This window comes from Sinohyriopsis cumingii, unplaced genomic scaffold, assembly GCF_028554795.1.
Source record: "Sinohyriopsis cumingii isolate HCF-2022 unplaced genomic scaffold, ASM2855479v2 utg000349l, whole genome shotgun sequence".
NCBI lineage: Eukaryota > Metazoa > Mollusca > Bivalvia > Unionida > Unionidae > Sinohyriopsis > Sinohyriopsis cumingii.
Window position 1 is genome coordinate 4,220,097 of NW_028315889.1, and position 15,108 is coordinate 4,235,204.

Genomic DNA, 15,108 nt, shown 5'->3' on the forward strand with positions numbered 1-15,108 from the left:
AACAGTTCTAAAGCTTCGTACAATTTTAAGCGAGCATGGGCTGTCACGTAAGCCGCAATGATGACATTTCCAAAGGGGTCGTCTTGTACAAAGTCCAGATCTTCTTCGTAATTGACCAAGATCAAATCCTCACGAACGACGTCCACGTGTTTCATGAATTTGGTTTTGTCGTGAATCATCTGAAAGTAGCGGGAAGGTTCTGTCAAATATTCCGTCTTGGGTAAACACGGGCGTTGTGCCATTTTACCCCACAAGCAATTTAACATCACTTTGGCAAACGATCGCCTGCCTTCGTTTTTCTCGATGTGGTCTAAAGTGATGCCTTCTTGTTCGTAGTATTTCTCTTTGAATTGTATTTGGTCTTCGGGAGTGTGACACCAGGAAGGATAGCCGCTGGCTTCTTGCTTCAGTTTCAAAAAGGCATCCACGTAGTCTGCGAAAATGCTTTTCTGAGTAGGGTCACCCTTGTGGTATTGTTGTGTCTTGGGAAAGTGGCAAATTTCGTACACTTCTAACAGTTGGTATCCCATGTCCATAGCTTTGAACAATTCTACGATGACCCAGGTTCCCGTCAAGGCCCGTTCTTCCTGGCTGTGATGACAAGGCTGGTCTTGGTTGCACGTTTCGGCACAAGTACGGCACAAAGGAAACATCAGTTTGCCTTGACAATGGTGAGGTAAGACGGGATGGTATAGGTTCGTGGGAGGCAAAACTTTACACTTGATCAAGCCTTCGTATTGTCGAATGTTGACCAGGTCGATGTGTTCCGTGAACAATTGCGGGTGCCCTACAGGAAAGCGACAATATTTGCACACGTAGGGATACAGCGAACACACGTCCAAGTATTTGATTTCTTCTCCGTTCTCTTCGTCGGCTTGGTACAGCAAACAGGTGGCATTGGTCCTTCCTCCGTACAAACTATCCCTCGGGTTCAGCGGGTCCATGAACTGGTAACTTTCCACGAGGCGTTTAAACTCGGGATCGGTTTTCATACGGTGATCGTACTCGTGTTCCCACATTTCCACCACTTGGTATCCTTGCTGTTCTAACTTTAGGCGTCGCTGACAAGTGTCCTGGTACAAGTCTTCCATGGTTCGTTGCAAAAACTGATTTTTAGTGCCACGGTCAGGATAACAAACGGGACATCCGTGAAATAAGCAACCGTTAAACTCGTACACGATCTTGGGGTTTTCTAAGTCCCAGCCATCGACCGAATACGTTCCGATGGTCTTTTCGCCCCCTTCGTTGCGGGCATGCTGAATCCACTTGTCTTCCTTGTCGCACAAGTAATGTAACCAACGTAGGGCTTTGACCGAGTATTGACGCTTGACATAGTGGGTCGTTTGAGGACTGATGACAGCCACGGTGTTTTCAGGCATGAATCGTTGTCGATACACTAAGGAACACGCTTTGGCAATGGTGCAAGCTTCTTTCAAAGGATCGACCCCTCCGTGTTCCATGAACAGTTCTCGAAATTTTCCACAGCAACGTCGTAAAATGTCCACGTCGGAACGACAATACTTTAGCATTTCTTCCTGAAAGTCGAAGGGGTCAGAGGCATGAGCCTGGTACCAAGCGTAGAAAGCTTCTCGTTGTTCGGTACGCATGTTGTCGGGGTCGTAATAGTGAGCCTCAGGTAAATGGGGTAGAACGGCGTGTTGATTGGCTTCCGTATTGAAAAAGTGTGGAAAGTACCCTTTAGCCATTTCTGTCATTCCAAACGTTTTAGGCATTCGACTCAAAGGCATGGCCAAATAGCTCATCGAATCTTTAAACTGTACTTGTCCCACTTGCATGAAAATGATTTTGGCTCCGTTCAAAGTCACTTTAGGACGTTCGGTGCCATGTTCCGTATAGTATCTGAGAAGAAACTGTCCATCGTATCCGGAGAAATTGTGAGCCATCACCGTGGCATGACGATGACAATCTCCGTAAAGTCCGATGTCCTCTTGGCTCCACGTCTTGTCGATGGGGTCTAAGACCCATTGGGCAAAATCGGCTAACGTGTTTGGCCCCCGAAAGATTTTTTCACGCCCTCCAGGAATCTTGCTGCAGTGAGGGCAATGACTGAAGATAGGTTCTTGAATGCACTTCTCGCACGCTCGATGAGCCACGCAGAAATTAGGAATGTGAATGCCAGTCTCTTGCATGCATTCGAAATCGAAAAAGATGAAATTGCCTTTCTTCTTGTGACCGTCCTCTTTCTCTGGTGGGGGCTGGTATTTTTGCACGTAACATTGGTGTTCCAAGTCCACGATGTGGTGACAAATGTGACATTTCTTTTTTCCTGAACATACGTGTGCCTTGGTACTATTGGTACGTATGCCTTGTCCACACGTAGGGCACAATCTCAGGAGTTGACAAGCACATTTCTGCTGTGAACCTTGCGTTTTCAGATGTTGTTGGTAACAGGTAGGGCTGACAAACGTGCGCAGACAAGTGGAACAAGGCACTGGTTCTTCGCTCAGACAGGGTGAAGAGGCCAAACATCCTGAGCATTTCGATCCACAATGCTTGTGTTGCTCTCGATTATTATAACCATGGTCACATTTCTCACAGTAATAACCGTATCCCAGGAATCCGGTGATACTGGTAATGGTATCGAAATGGTCATCGTGATGATAAACATGAATGTATTTTCCGTCCTTAAAATCTTGCCCTCGAAACAACAGAGACCCGCGCACTTCTTGAGGGTGCACTTTCAAAGTGTATCGTGGAGCTAGGGCATCTTGCAATTTTTGCATCTCAGGAATGCCACAGGGTGTGTCTTTGGACATGCCAGCTTGTCGTAACAGGAGTTCTGCTTCACTTCGTTGTTTGGCTCGGTCCGATTGTCGAATGTTCTCCCAGTCTCTTTTCCATTCTACCGTGTCGTTCTTGTTGGCATAGGTTCGTCCCACCACGATGGCACGGGCTAAACACATCTGGTCATGAGGATTGTGAATTTGGACAAGGCTACGCTTAATGCTGCGAAGGTCGTTCACCAATAACATCTTTTTGCGTCCGGTCCCTTGAGGAGGAGAGACGTGGGTCATGTCCAATGTGGCTTTTCCATCGGTGATGTCAAACTGGTCATTAGATTGTTGCACGTGTTGAATCTTGTCCATGACTTTGGAAGCGGTCAATTCTGCAGGGGTGCTAAACTCGATCCAAACAGGGGATTTCAAACCGTCGTGTTGTATGGAAAGTCTCAAGCGATCGTCTTCTTTGGGTTGACATTGTCGCTTGAGTGCAGTGAGCAGAGAATCCCACACTCCAGTGATGAACCCTTCTGCTTTCTCTAACGGTACTTCGGACTTGAAATCTTTAAACTTCACCGTGTATTTGTAAGCCGTGGTTCTAAATTTTCTAGAGGAACGCTTTTCCGTCTCTCGAATGGAATAGTACTTTTCAGGGTTGACAAAGGGTGGTGGACTTGGTTTAGAGGGTTCGGATTCTGGTTCACTCATGTCCTCTTCAAAATCACTGGCATGAATTTGTGTCAATATTTCAGCCCTGGTACGAGGCGATAGATCACGTTTCTGCCTCTTACTTTCTTCTTCTTTCTTCTCGAATGAATGGGTTCGTTTCATCTTGAAAGCAAAAAGTCAAATGACTCAAGTTCAAACACCATGAACTACTTTATAGTCATAGCAGACCAGCGTATATAAAAGGGTGTGTGTCTTGTCCTTTCACTATTCATTTCACTCTCAAGCCGAGCACAACGATGGAAGAGACTAACCAGATGGAACGTTTCGTCAGAGCTTTGCGAGGGGTCATTAGAAAATTCTCTTCAGACCAGCCTACGGACTACTCTCCTTCCTTTCGAGATAAAAGTCAAGATACTTGCTATATCTGTCAGAAGAAAGGGCATTGGTCTTCAGAGTGTCCAGACCGTCAAAAAACAGGAGCTAAAAAAGACAAAAGTAAAGATACCTGTTATTATTGTAAAGAAAAAGGACATTGGTCTCCAGATTGCCCAAAAAAGAAACAAGAGGAGTCAGAAGAAAAGAAGGATTCTTCAGAAGAAGAGAGGGATTCTTCAGAGGAAGAAAGCAGACAGGTGAAGAAAAAGAAACAGGAGACGAAAAAAAGAAGGGAAGAAAGCGAGGAGGAAGAAGAGGAAAAGAGTGTGACGGTGAAGAAATTCAAAAAACAGAGAGACTAAACAAGGAGAAAAGAAGAAATCAATGAACTTTTTATTAAAGTGTTGTGTTGTGAATTGTGAATTGGATTGTAAAAAATGGAGAAAAGAATAAATGAATGATATAAGGTAAGAGTCTTTGAGTTTTGATTTTAAAATAAGAAGCTACACTCACGCACTCATACACAGGCACGTACTATAAGGGTAAAAATGGGTGGGGTTTATTTTTTTTTTTTTTTTTGAGTTATTGGCAAATTGAAATTGTATTTCTTTTCGAGATATGTGGGTGGCCCTGAAAAGGGCCTTTTTTCTTTACGATGTAGGGGTGAGTTTAAGCAATCAACTTTAACTGCCTTATGCCTTTGCCACGGCCAAGGCCTACTTCTGGACTGCGTAATGTTGATGATGATGATAATGATTGGGTTGAAATCACTAAGGGTGGTACGGTAGGCTTAGTCACAGGGTTGACGTGTTTAGCTCGGGAAGGTCGTATTCTCTTCGGTCGTGATAAAGAAGTCTGATACATTTGTTTCAGACTTCTTAACTCCGCTAAAATATCCAACAGTACCGTGACCGTTTGATTCTCACCCTCTTGTTTCTTTGCTGCTACTTCTTCTTGCTGTTGTTTTTTTCTTACCTCTTCTTCTTGTTGCTGTTGCTGCAGGAGAAAAGCCTGTTCCGCTTCTTTTTGTCGTTGCATAAATTTCTCCAATTCTTCTTTCTGTCTCTGTCTAAAATTCTCCACTTGCGGTAATGAAGAAGGTAACGAAGGTTCCGGAACAAATTCTTGCGAGGAGAGAAAATCCACAAAATCCCAATTCACCTCTTCTGAAAGTAAGTCCGGGTTCCCTTGGGCGGTCTCCGCTGCTGGTGCACCCCATTGGATCGTTTTCTGAGTTTCCGTCATGTTGAATCACTGTCGCATAGATTGACTGCACACAAGCGCTAGCAGATCTATATTGACTACGTGACGTCACAGACTGCTCTCTTCGGATTGGATGCAGCTGGCTGAATTTTGTAACGCGTGTTCGGATTGGTGAATGAACTCAATCCGTTTCAATCCTACCTGTCCCTATAAATAAGCGCAGTTCAGTGCATTGATTCACCTATTCTCGGAGCCTCAACATGTGGACCGACGTTGAATCTTCAACCCTTGTGTCAACAATGATGTTCAGGACGGACATGCTCATGTATGTCCGATCCAAGTGGACCGTTGTCCACAGGACCAGCAGCAGCCTGTGGATAAGAAGAGTCTATATAGAGAGACAAGGTTGCCTCAAGAGGACTCTGATGTATGGCCCTGCTGTAAGACGAAGTTTGAGGACAAGAAGATGTCGCAAATGCCCTTTATGTTAAGGGCATATTAACATAAACCAAAGGCCCTTTTCAGGGCCAGCCATATTTCTCGAAAAGAGATAGTCTTTGAATTGCCTACCCCTTTTTTTATTTTATTTTTTTTAAAAAAAAATAGAGACCCTCCCTGTTTCAATTTTACATAGACCCTATACAGTCCCAAGGGTTTATGTCCATGTTAAATTTACATAGACCCTATATTGTCCCAGGGTTTTTGGCCATGTTAATTCCCATAGACCCTATATGTTCCCACGATTTTTCTCCATGTTAAATTTACATAGACCCTATATTGTCCCAGGGTTTTTGGCCATGTTAATTCCCATAGACCCTATATGTTCCCACGATTTTTCTCCATGTTAAATTTACATAGACCCTATATGTTCCCAAGGGGGTCTGTAATGATAAATCCCATAGACCCTATAAGATCCCCATTAACTACTAGCAAAGCTTTGATCAGAAGCTCCATCTGCGTTGGCTCTTCCATCTTCTTGACTGCTTGAGAGTGGAATGAATAATATGAGACAGGGCTCTCACCCTATATATAGGAAACCATGGCGTTAAAATCTAGTCATTTGCCATTTTGCAAGCAAGATGAAACAATCGCACAATTTCAATGAGAAAGGAAAAGAAAGTAAGAGGTTATGACCTGACATATCGCTTCGCACACGATCTGAAGTCTTGACTTAAATCCATGCCAGCGATTTCAAAGACGACATGAGCGAGCCTGAATCAACACCCTCCACTTATGCACCCAGACTGGAGAATCTACTCTAAGCCAAAGTCAACCAGTAGCATCCGAAAAATATTTCCACATTCGAGAGACGGAAAAACGTTTCTAAAGAAATTTCAGAACTACGGCCTACACTTAGACGAAGAAGTTTAAAGATTTCAAGCCAAGCGTACCACTGGAAAAATTAAAAGGGTTCATCATCAGTTTGTGGGATTCCTTGTTGATCACACTGAAACGACGATGTCAATGCGAATGAGACGAACGCTTGATATTCTCCATTTATCACGGCAGTTTGAAGTCACCCGTCTAGATCGAGTTTAACAGCCTGGCAGAACTGACATCTTCCAAAGTCATAGACAAGATTCAACACATTCAGCAATCCGACGACCAACTTCACATCACCGATGGAAAATCTACTCTTTACATGATCCACGTTTCTCCTCCGAATGGGTACGGACAACGCAGAAAAGTGTTTTTGGTGGAGGACCTTCGCAGTATCAAGTGCAACATCGTCCAAATTACCAACACTCAAGACAAGGTGTGTTTAGCTCGAGAAATCGTCGTGGGAAGAACGTATGCCAACAAGAACAACAGGGCAGAATGGAAAAGAGACTGGAAAGGCATCGTAAGATAAGACCGGGTCAAACAACAAACAGAACCAGAATCACTGTTTCAGCAAGCTGGCCTATCCAAAGACACAACCTCTGGCATTCCTGAAATGAACAACTGCGAGACGTATTGGCTCCACGCTACACGTTGAAAGTGTACCCAAGAAGTGCACGACCCTATGTTGTTTCGAGGCAACGATTTCCCAGTGGGAAATACATTCACATCTACTATTTCGAAGAACATTTCGATGTCTTTGCCAGTATCACCGGATTCCTATGATACAGTTATTATTGTGAGGAATGTGACTATTGGTATAACGATTGCGAACAATACCTTTATTGCGGACAGAAATGTCAGTATTGCTTAACCTCTGAATCCTGTCATGGTGAAGGAAAAGAGCGAATGCAGTGTTCGGCCTTTCAGCGAAGTTTTGTTATCATTACGTGTTACAAAAAATATTTAAAGACGACGCAAGGTTCACTGCAGAAAATTGCTTAACAACTGCTGATATTGTGCTCTACTTGTGGACAAGTCATACGTAGCAATAATACTCAGGCGCACGTTTGTCGAAGAAAGAAATGATTTCACAATTGTTACCAACGTGTGGACGTGGAACGTGAACGCTGCATTCGAAAATACCAATCGAAACAGGAGGAGTATGACAACAAGAAAGAGAATTTCATCTTTTTAGATTTCGAGTGCATGCAAGAGACCGCCATTCAGATTCCTAATTTCTGCGTGGCTCATCTTTTGTCATTGCCCTCACTGTTGTTGTTTTTGTTGTTGTTCTAGCGTTTAACGCCATTTTTCAGCACAAGATAGGCTATACATGGCGGCCAGAATAATTGGTGGAGGAAGAACCCTGGAAAACCCAGGGAAGAACCACCGACCCACGAGAAGCTACTGACAGGCTTTCCCACGTACCCACGCTTGCCGAGCCTTGGACTGGAACCCACGCAGACAGAGGTGAGATGGCATTGATCCGGAACGTTGAGCGCTTTAGACCACTCGGCCACTCGGAGCCCCTTGCCCTCACTGTAGCACGATTCCTAGAGGACGTGAAAAAATCTTTCGAGGGTTTAACACGCTGGCCGATTTTTCCCGATGGATCTTAGACCCTATCGACAACACATGGAGTCAAGAGAACATCGACCGTGACGGAGACTGCCATTGCTATGCCACATAGATGGCTCACAGTTTCTCTGGATATAATGGACAGTTTCCTCTGAAATAATATACAGAACGAACTTGGCACCGAATGTCCTCAAGTCACCTTCAACGGAGCCAAAATCATCTTTATGCAAGTAGGACAAGTACAGTTTAAAGATTCCATGAATTATTTGGCCATGCATTTGAGTCGAATGCCTAAAACGTTCGAAATGACAGAAATGGTCATAGGATATTTCCGCACTTTTCAATACCGAAGCCAATCAACACGCCGTCCTGTCACATTTGCATGACGCTCACTACTACGAACCCGACAATATGCGCACCGAACAACGAGATACCGCTCTCACGCTTCGGACCCCTTCGACTTTAAGGAAAAAAAGGTCAATTTATTGTCGCTCCGACATGGACGTTTTACGGCATTGCAGTGAAAAACTTTGATAACTGTTTATGGATCACGGAGGAATTGATCCTATGAAAGAAGCGTGTACAATTTCCAAAGCGTGCACCTTAGTGTACCGCAAGCAATTCATGCCCAAAAATACCCTAGCTGTCATAGGTTCTCAAACTTCGGAGTTCGTCAAACGTCGATACTCGGTTAAAGCTCTGTGCTGGCTATAATACTTGTGCGAAAAGGAAGACAAATAGATCCAACATGCCAGAAACGGAGAAAGCGAAAAGAGTGTATATAGAAATGGGGGGTTCTGGACCAGGAGTGGTTACTCCAACGTAGAAATTTGGTTGTTTTAGGACCACTCAAGGGTACAAAATTGGGGTTCTGGAGCAGTGAGTGGTCACTTCCGCGCTAGTTCTGGACTACTATTGGTTGTATTATAGACGTGATTATAGTAAAAGATGTCACCTCCATGTTATCCTTGGAGCGTTGATTGATTGGGATCCAGTGATGAAGTACGCAGTAGTATTCCAATATTGGAATTAAGTGAAGAGGAGTCCAATGAGTGGCTGATACGTGCGAAGGAGCTTATAACGGCTGCGAACAAGGATTTAAGCTATGTTCCTGAGATGATATATTGTGAAGGGAGTGAAGATGATATGAGAAAAAGGAGTGGGTGGGACGCAGTTATAGTCATCAGCGACCGGTGCAGCGGTATAATCAGAAATACTACATACAAAATATAAGCTGAAGCGTTTTAATTTGACAGCGCTGCAGAGAGATCATTTTATCTGTTGCTGAATAGAGTGACTTGAGTTCAGTTGGAGAGCCGTGTGACATTTATTAAATATGAGTATGTGTTCAATATATTGTTACACGCACACGGGTATTTACTTGACCGAGCGGTTGTCAAACCCTGACGCGATTCTCGCTAGAAGTCATAAGTTTCCCCGACTTTCCAAAGACTTCCATACAACCTCAGTTGTAAATCAGAAAGCCCGACGTGTCCATTCTATACCTAAATTTTCCTCTAATTAATGCAAGACCACAGATAAACCAAACTGCCAACAATCTATCAACCGTACATCTGCGTGTTTTGGCTTCATTATGTTTCCGTACCACCAACCGTTCACGCCTTAGAACATATATGAGTACTCCCTAACAATGGGAACTATTTTAACTCCGCCACCTTAGGCCAGTCAATGATGCTTTCCAGGCACATTTCGCCGATATAACTGCACCATATTCGCCCACATGGCGACATAAACGGTGTCTGTCAAGTCCCTTTTTATTTAGGCCCTTGTGTAATTTACCGGTTTAATACCGTAAGTACTGTCCTTGCAGTCACGCTACCAATGTATACCACTAGATTTTAATATGTACTATTTTACTCCAGGGACATTCATTCGGTTTTGGTCGGAATTCACTACTAGTGAACCAGGACATCATGGAAACACACTAACACTTCACTCCGTGACGTTTGCTCCTATTAATTAGCTCATTAGATAGGGCCAGGAATATTTCCATGGCGCCAAATTCCAATAATCAAACAAGTAATCACACAAATCTAAGAATTGCTTAAAACGGGGCACTACAGCCACGTGCACATACTCTAAATTTACTACAATATATTTGAGAGATGGGTCTATACAAACATGGGCGAAATGTAAGATGGTACCTGGGAAGAGCATAGACGAGGAGTATGATAAGATTATTGAGGAGGCGTTCGCGTCTGATGAGACAGTGGTGTCAGTGATGCCATTGGAATCTACGAGTTGAATTGTTCAGGATAACCAAATCATTTGACGAGCGATCTTTTTTTCCTTTGGTGGAGATGACTTTTCGATTCTGAAGAGGTTTTGTTTAGATTGTTGTAGTTCTTGCTCGTAAAAAGATCCATGTATGGGCTATCCCGAGGAATTGTTGAGCGTGTACGTGACCGGAATGGTTTTTATAATGGTATCGACGACGAGAACTTATTCGATCCAGTTAGTGGTGTATCCCTTTTCGAATGCATTTTTTTGCTCTGCTAATTCTGACTTCGTTACATACTTTGAATCTGGATTTTAAAAATAAGCCGACTGTGACCAGTTCTGATCAACCGTCGATGCTTCCGTTGGAGTCATTTTAATGCTGAGGTTCCATTTGTGATTATATTGGTCAAAGATTTCTGGCAAAACATCTAAGTATCGGTTGGATTTATCGCTGAAAATCTCTTCCACGTGCGATTTTTGAGAGTTCTGTTAAACTGCTCTACGACGGCCGCTTTGATTTGATTGTGTGTGCTGTGCAAGATGATAGTATTTTTTGAAGCCATTCTGAGACGGTTTTCTTATAAATTTCACTACCATGATCTGCCCATAAATTAATGGTCTTTCATGCACCTACAATGCTCTCCAACGCTTCAACAATAAACAGAGGAACTACCAATGCGTATTTGCTGAACAAATCGATAACCGTCATGAGATAATTGAAATGGTCGTTGTACGAGCTGTAATCTCTCATGTCGACGCGATCTGATGACCATATATCGTCTGCCTCGACCGCGATAACTCTGCGTCGTGGAAAATGCTTAGCGCTGATGTATGCTGTTTTCCTGTAAGAACTTTCAGTTCCGAATGATCTTGTGTTGACTTTTTTCATTTTACATGACAAGCCTATGCTTAGCTTATGTTTGGCTCATATGATGCCTCGCACAAGAGCTCGATATACATGCACTCTGAAATTGTTCGGCTTGAGTTCTTTTAAGTCCATCAATATGAAACAATCGCATCCTGCTTTGTCGTCGCGATGATCTCTGTAACAGAGATCGTGTTGCATCATGATAGCATCGACGACGTTTGAAGGGCTCTTGAAATGTCAACGGCTGATCGTTGTCGTCCAGTTCCTGATCTAATGATTCCAGGTTCCGATGTATTTATGTCGTGGCACTGTCCATCCGCCACGGGGTCTTCGAAGTTTTTCGATCAGCGAATGGACGTCCACGGCGCCACCGAGAATATGTCTCTCACCTCAGCACATACAGTCTCCCACGCATCGATTTCTTTTCACACATCTTCGCAGCTCATGTCGAGATCAATGCCCGTTCTTCCTGGGTCCGCTGACAAGGTCGGTCTTGGTTCCACGTTTCGACTCATGTACGACACAAGGATAACATCAGTTTTCCTTGGCAATGGTGAGCTAACACGGATGGTACAAGTCCGTGAGAGGCAAGACTTTGCATTTAATCAATCCTTCATATTGTTGAATGTTGTCCAGGTCGATGTGTTTCGTCAGCAAATCCGGGTGCCCTGCGGAAAAGTGACAATATTTGCACACTTAAGGATACAGCGAACACACATCCAAGTATTTTATTTCTTCTCCTTTCTCCTCGTCTGTGTGGTACAGAGAGTCCACCAGCTTGTAACTTTCCACGATACGTTTGAACTCGAGGTCTCTTTTCAAACATTCATCGCACTCGTGTTTCCGTATTTCCACCACTTGGTATCCTTGATGTTCTAACTTCAAGTGTCGCTGACAAGTAGCCTCGAACAAGTCTTCCATGGTACGTTGTAAAAACTGATATTTAGTTTCACGTTGAGGGTAGCAGAGGGGACATCCGTGAAATAAGAACCCTTTTAATTCGTACATGATTTTGGGGTTTTCTAAGTCTCAGCCATTACCGAATACGATCCCATGGTCTCTTCTCCTGCTCCGTTTCGGGCATGTTGAAACCATTTGCCTTACTTGTCGCACAAGTAATATAGCCAGCGTATGGCTTCGACCGAGTAACGACGTATGACATAGTTGGTCGCTTGAGGGCTGATGACAGCCATAGTGGTTTTAGGCATGAATCGTTGGCAGTATACTAAGGAACCCGCTTTGGCGATGGTGCAGGCTTCCTTCAAAGGATCAATCCCTCCGTTTTCCATGAATAATTCTCGTCATTTTCTACAGCAATGCCGTAAAATGTCCACGTCGGAATGACAATACTTTAACATTTCTCCATGAAAGTCGAAGGGGTCCGAGGCGTGAGTGTGGTACGAAGCGTTTCTGGCCATTTCTGTCATTCCAAACGTTATAGGCATTCAACTCAAAGACATGTCCAAGTAACTCATCGAATTTTTAAGCTATACTTGTCCCACTTGCACGGAAATGATTTTGGCTCCGTTCAAAGTCACTTTCGGACGTTCGGTACTTTGTTCCGTATATAATCTGAGAAGAAACTGTCCATCGTATATCGAGAAATTGTGAGCCGTTACCGTGGCATGGCGATGGCAATCTCCATAACGTTCGATGTCATCTTAACTCCACGTCTCGTCGATGGGGTGTAAGATCCATTGGGCGAAATCGGCTAGCGTGTTAGGTCCCCAAAAGATTTTTCACGTCCTCCAGGAATCTTGCTGCAGTGAGGGCAATGACTACAGATAAGCTCTTGAATACACTTCTCGCACGGTCGGTGAGCAAAGCAGAAATTAGGACTGTGAAAGTCAGTCTCTTGCATGCATTCGAAATCGAGAAAAATGAAATTCCCTTTCTTCTTCTGGTCATCGTCTTTCTCTTGATATTTGGAATTGTATTTTTGAATGAAGCATACGTGTTCCAAGTCCACGATTTGGTGACAAATGTGACATCGTTTCTTTCTCGACAAACGTGTACCTTGGTATTATTGGTACGCATGCCTTGTCCACAAGTAAGACACACTCTCAGGAGTTGAAAAGCGCTTTTCTGCTATGAACCTTGCGTCTTCAGATGTTGTTGGTAATAGGTAGGGCTGACAGAAGTTCGTTGACAAGCAGGGCAATGCACCCGTTCTTGACGGGGTTGAGAGGCCAAACATTCTGAGCATTTCGATCCGCAATGCTTGTGTTGCTCTCGATTGTTATAGCCATAGTCCAATTTCTCACAATAATAACCGTATTCCATGAATGCATTGAGACTGGTGATGGCATCAAATGTTCATCGTGATGATACGCGTGAATGTATTTTCCGTCTTTGAACTGTTTTCCTCGGAACAACAGAGGTCCACGCACTTCTTGAGGGTGCACTTTCAAAGTGTAGCGTGGATCCACGACATCTGGCAATTTCTGCATTTCAGGAATGCCACAGGGTGTGGCTTTGGATAGCCCGGCTTGCTGAAACAGGAGTTCTGCTTCTCTTCGTTGTTTGGCTCGGTCCTATCGTTGAATAGTTTTCCAGGATCTTTTCCATTCTGCCTTGTCGTTCTTGTCGGCATACGTTCGTCCCACCAGGGGTTGTTAATTTGGACGAGGCTACGCTTTATGCTACGAAGGTCGTCCACCAATAACACTTTCCTGTGTTGCCCGGTACGTTGGGGAAGAGGCACGTGGGTCATGAACATTGTAGCTTTTCCATCGGTGATGTAAAACTTGTGGTTGGATTGTTGCACGTGTTGAATCTTGTCGGTGACTTTGGATGGTGCCATTTCTACCGGGCTGCTACATTCGATCCAAATGGGCGACTTCAAACTGTCGTGATGAATGGGAAGTCTCAAGCGATCGTCTTCGTTTGCTTCACATTGTCGTTTCACTGTGGTTAACAAAGAATCCCACACCTCAATCATGAACCCCTCTGCTTTCTTCAACGGTACTTCGCACTTGAAATCTTTAAACTTCACCGTGTTCGTGTAAGCCTTAGTTCTAAATTTTCTAGCGGAGCGTTTTTCCGTCTTTTGAATGTGGAGTACTTTTTGGGTAATACTTGTGAACTTTGGTTGGGTGTAGACTCTCTGAGTCTTGATTCGGATACACTAATGTCATCTTCAAAGTCGCTGGCATGAATTTGAGCCAAGATTTAAGCTACTCTGCACGGCAATATATCATGTTTCTGCCTCTTAATTTTTTCCCCTTTCTCCACAAAATGACACGATCGTTTCATCTTGACTGCCAAAAGTCAAATGACTACATTTTAAACGCTGTGGGTCCCTATATCCATGTGAAACTAGTGTCTTCCCTATCTAAAGGGTCATTGCCTTCCCTACCAGTATTCATTTCACACTCAAACCGACCAGAACAATGGAAGACCCCACACAGATCAAACTTCTGATCAGAGCTTTGCGAGGTGTCATACGAAATATTTCTTCAGACAACCCGACGCACTACACCCCTTCCTTTCGAGATAAAAGTCAAGATACTTGCAATATATCTAAGAAGAAAAGGCATTGGGCTACAGAATGTCCAGACCGTCAAAAAAGCAATACAGGTGTCAAAAGAGACAAAAGTCAAGATAATTTTTATCCGCATCAAGAGAAATGACATTGGTCTTCAATCTGCCCTAAGAAACAACAGGAGCAAAGGGAAGAGAGGATTTCCGAACAGGAAAAAAAAGAAGAGGTACCCTCCCAAAATGAAGAACATCGACCCGTCCAGAAAGAGAAGAAAAAAAAAGAAGAAAAGAAGACGAGAAGAACATGAGGAAGCAGAAGAGGAAAAACCTGTGAAAGTGAAGAAATTTAAAAACCAGAGAGAGTGGACAAAAAGAAACAGAAGAAATCTATGAACTTGTTAAAGTGTTATGTTGTGAATTGATTGTAAAATTTGTAACAGAATGGACCAGACAGAAAACGTAAGTGTCTCTTGGTTTTGATTTTTATAACTATAATAAAAACCTACACTCACGCAATCACTCAGACACACACGTACATCATGGGGCAAAAAAGCGATTTTGAGTTTTAATCCATGTTGGCAAACTCAATACTATCTCTTTTCGAGAAAGGTGGGTGGACCTGAAAAG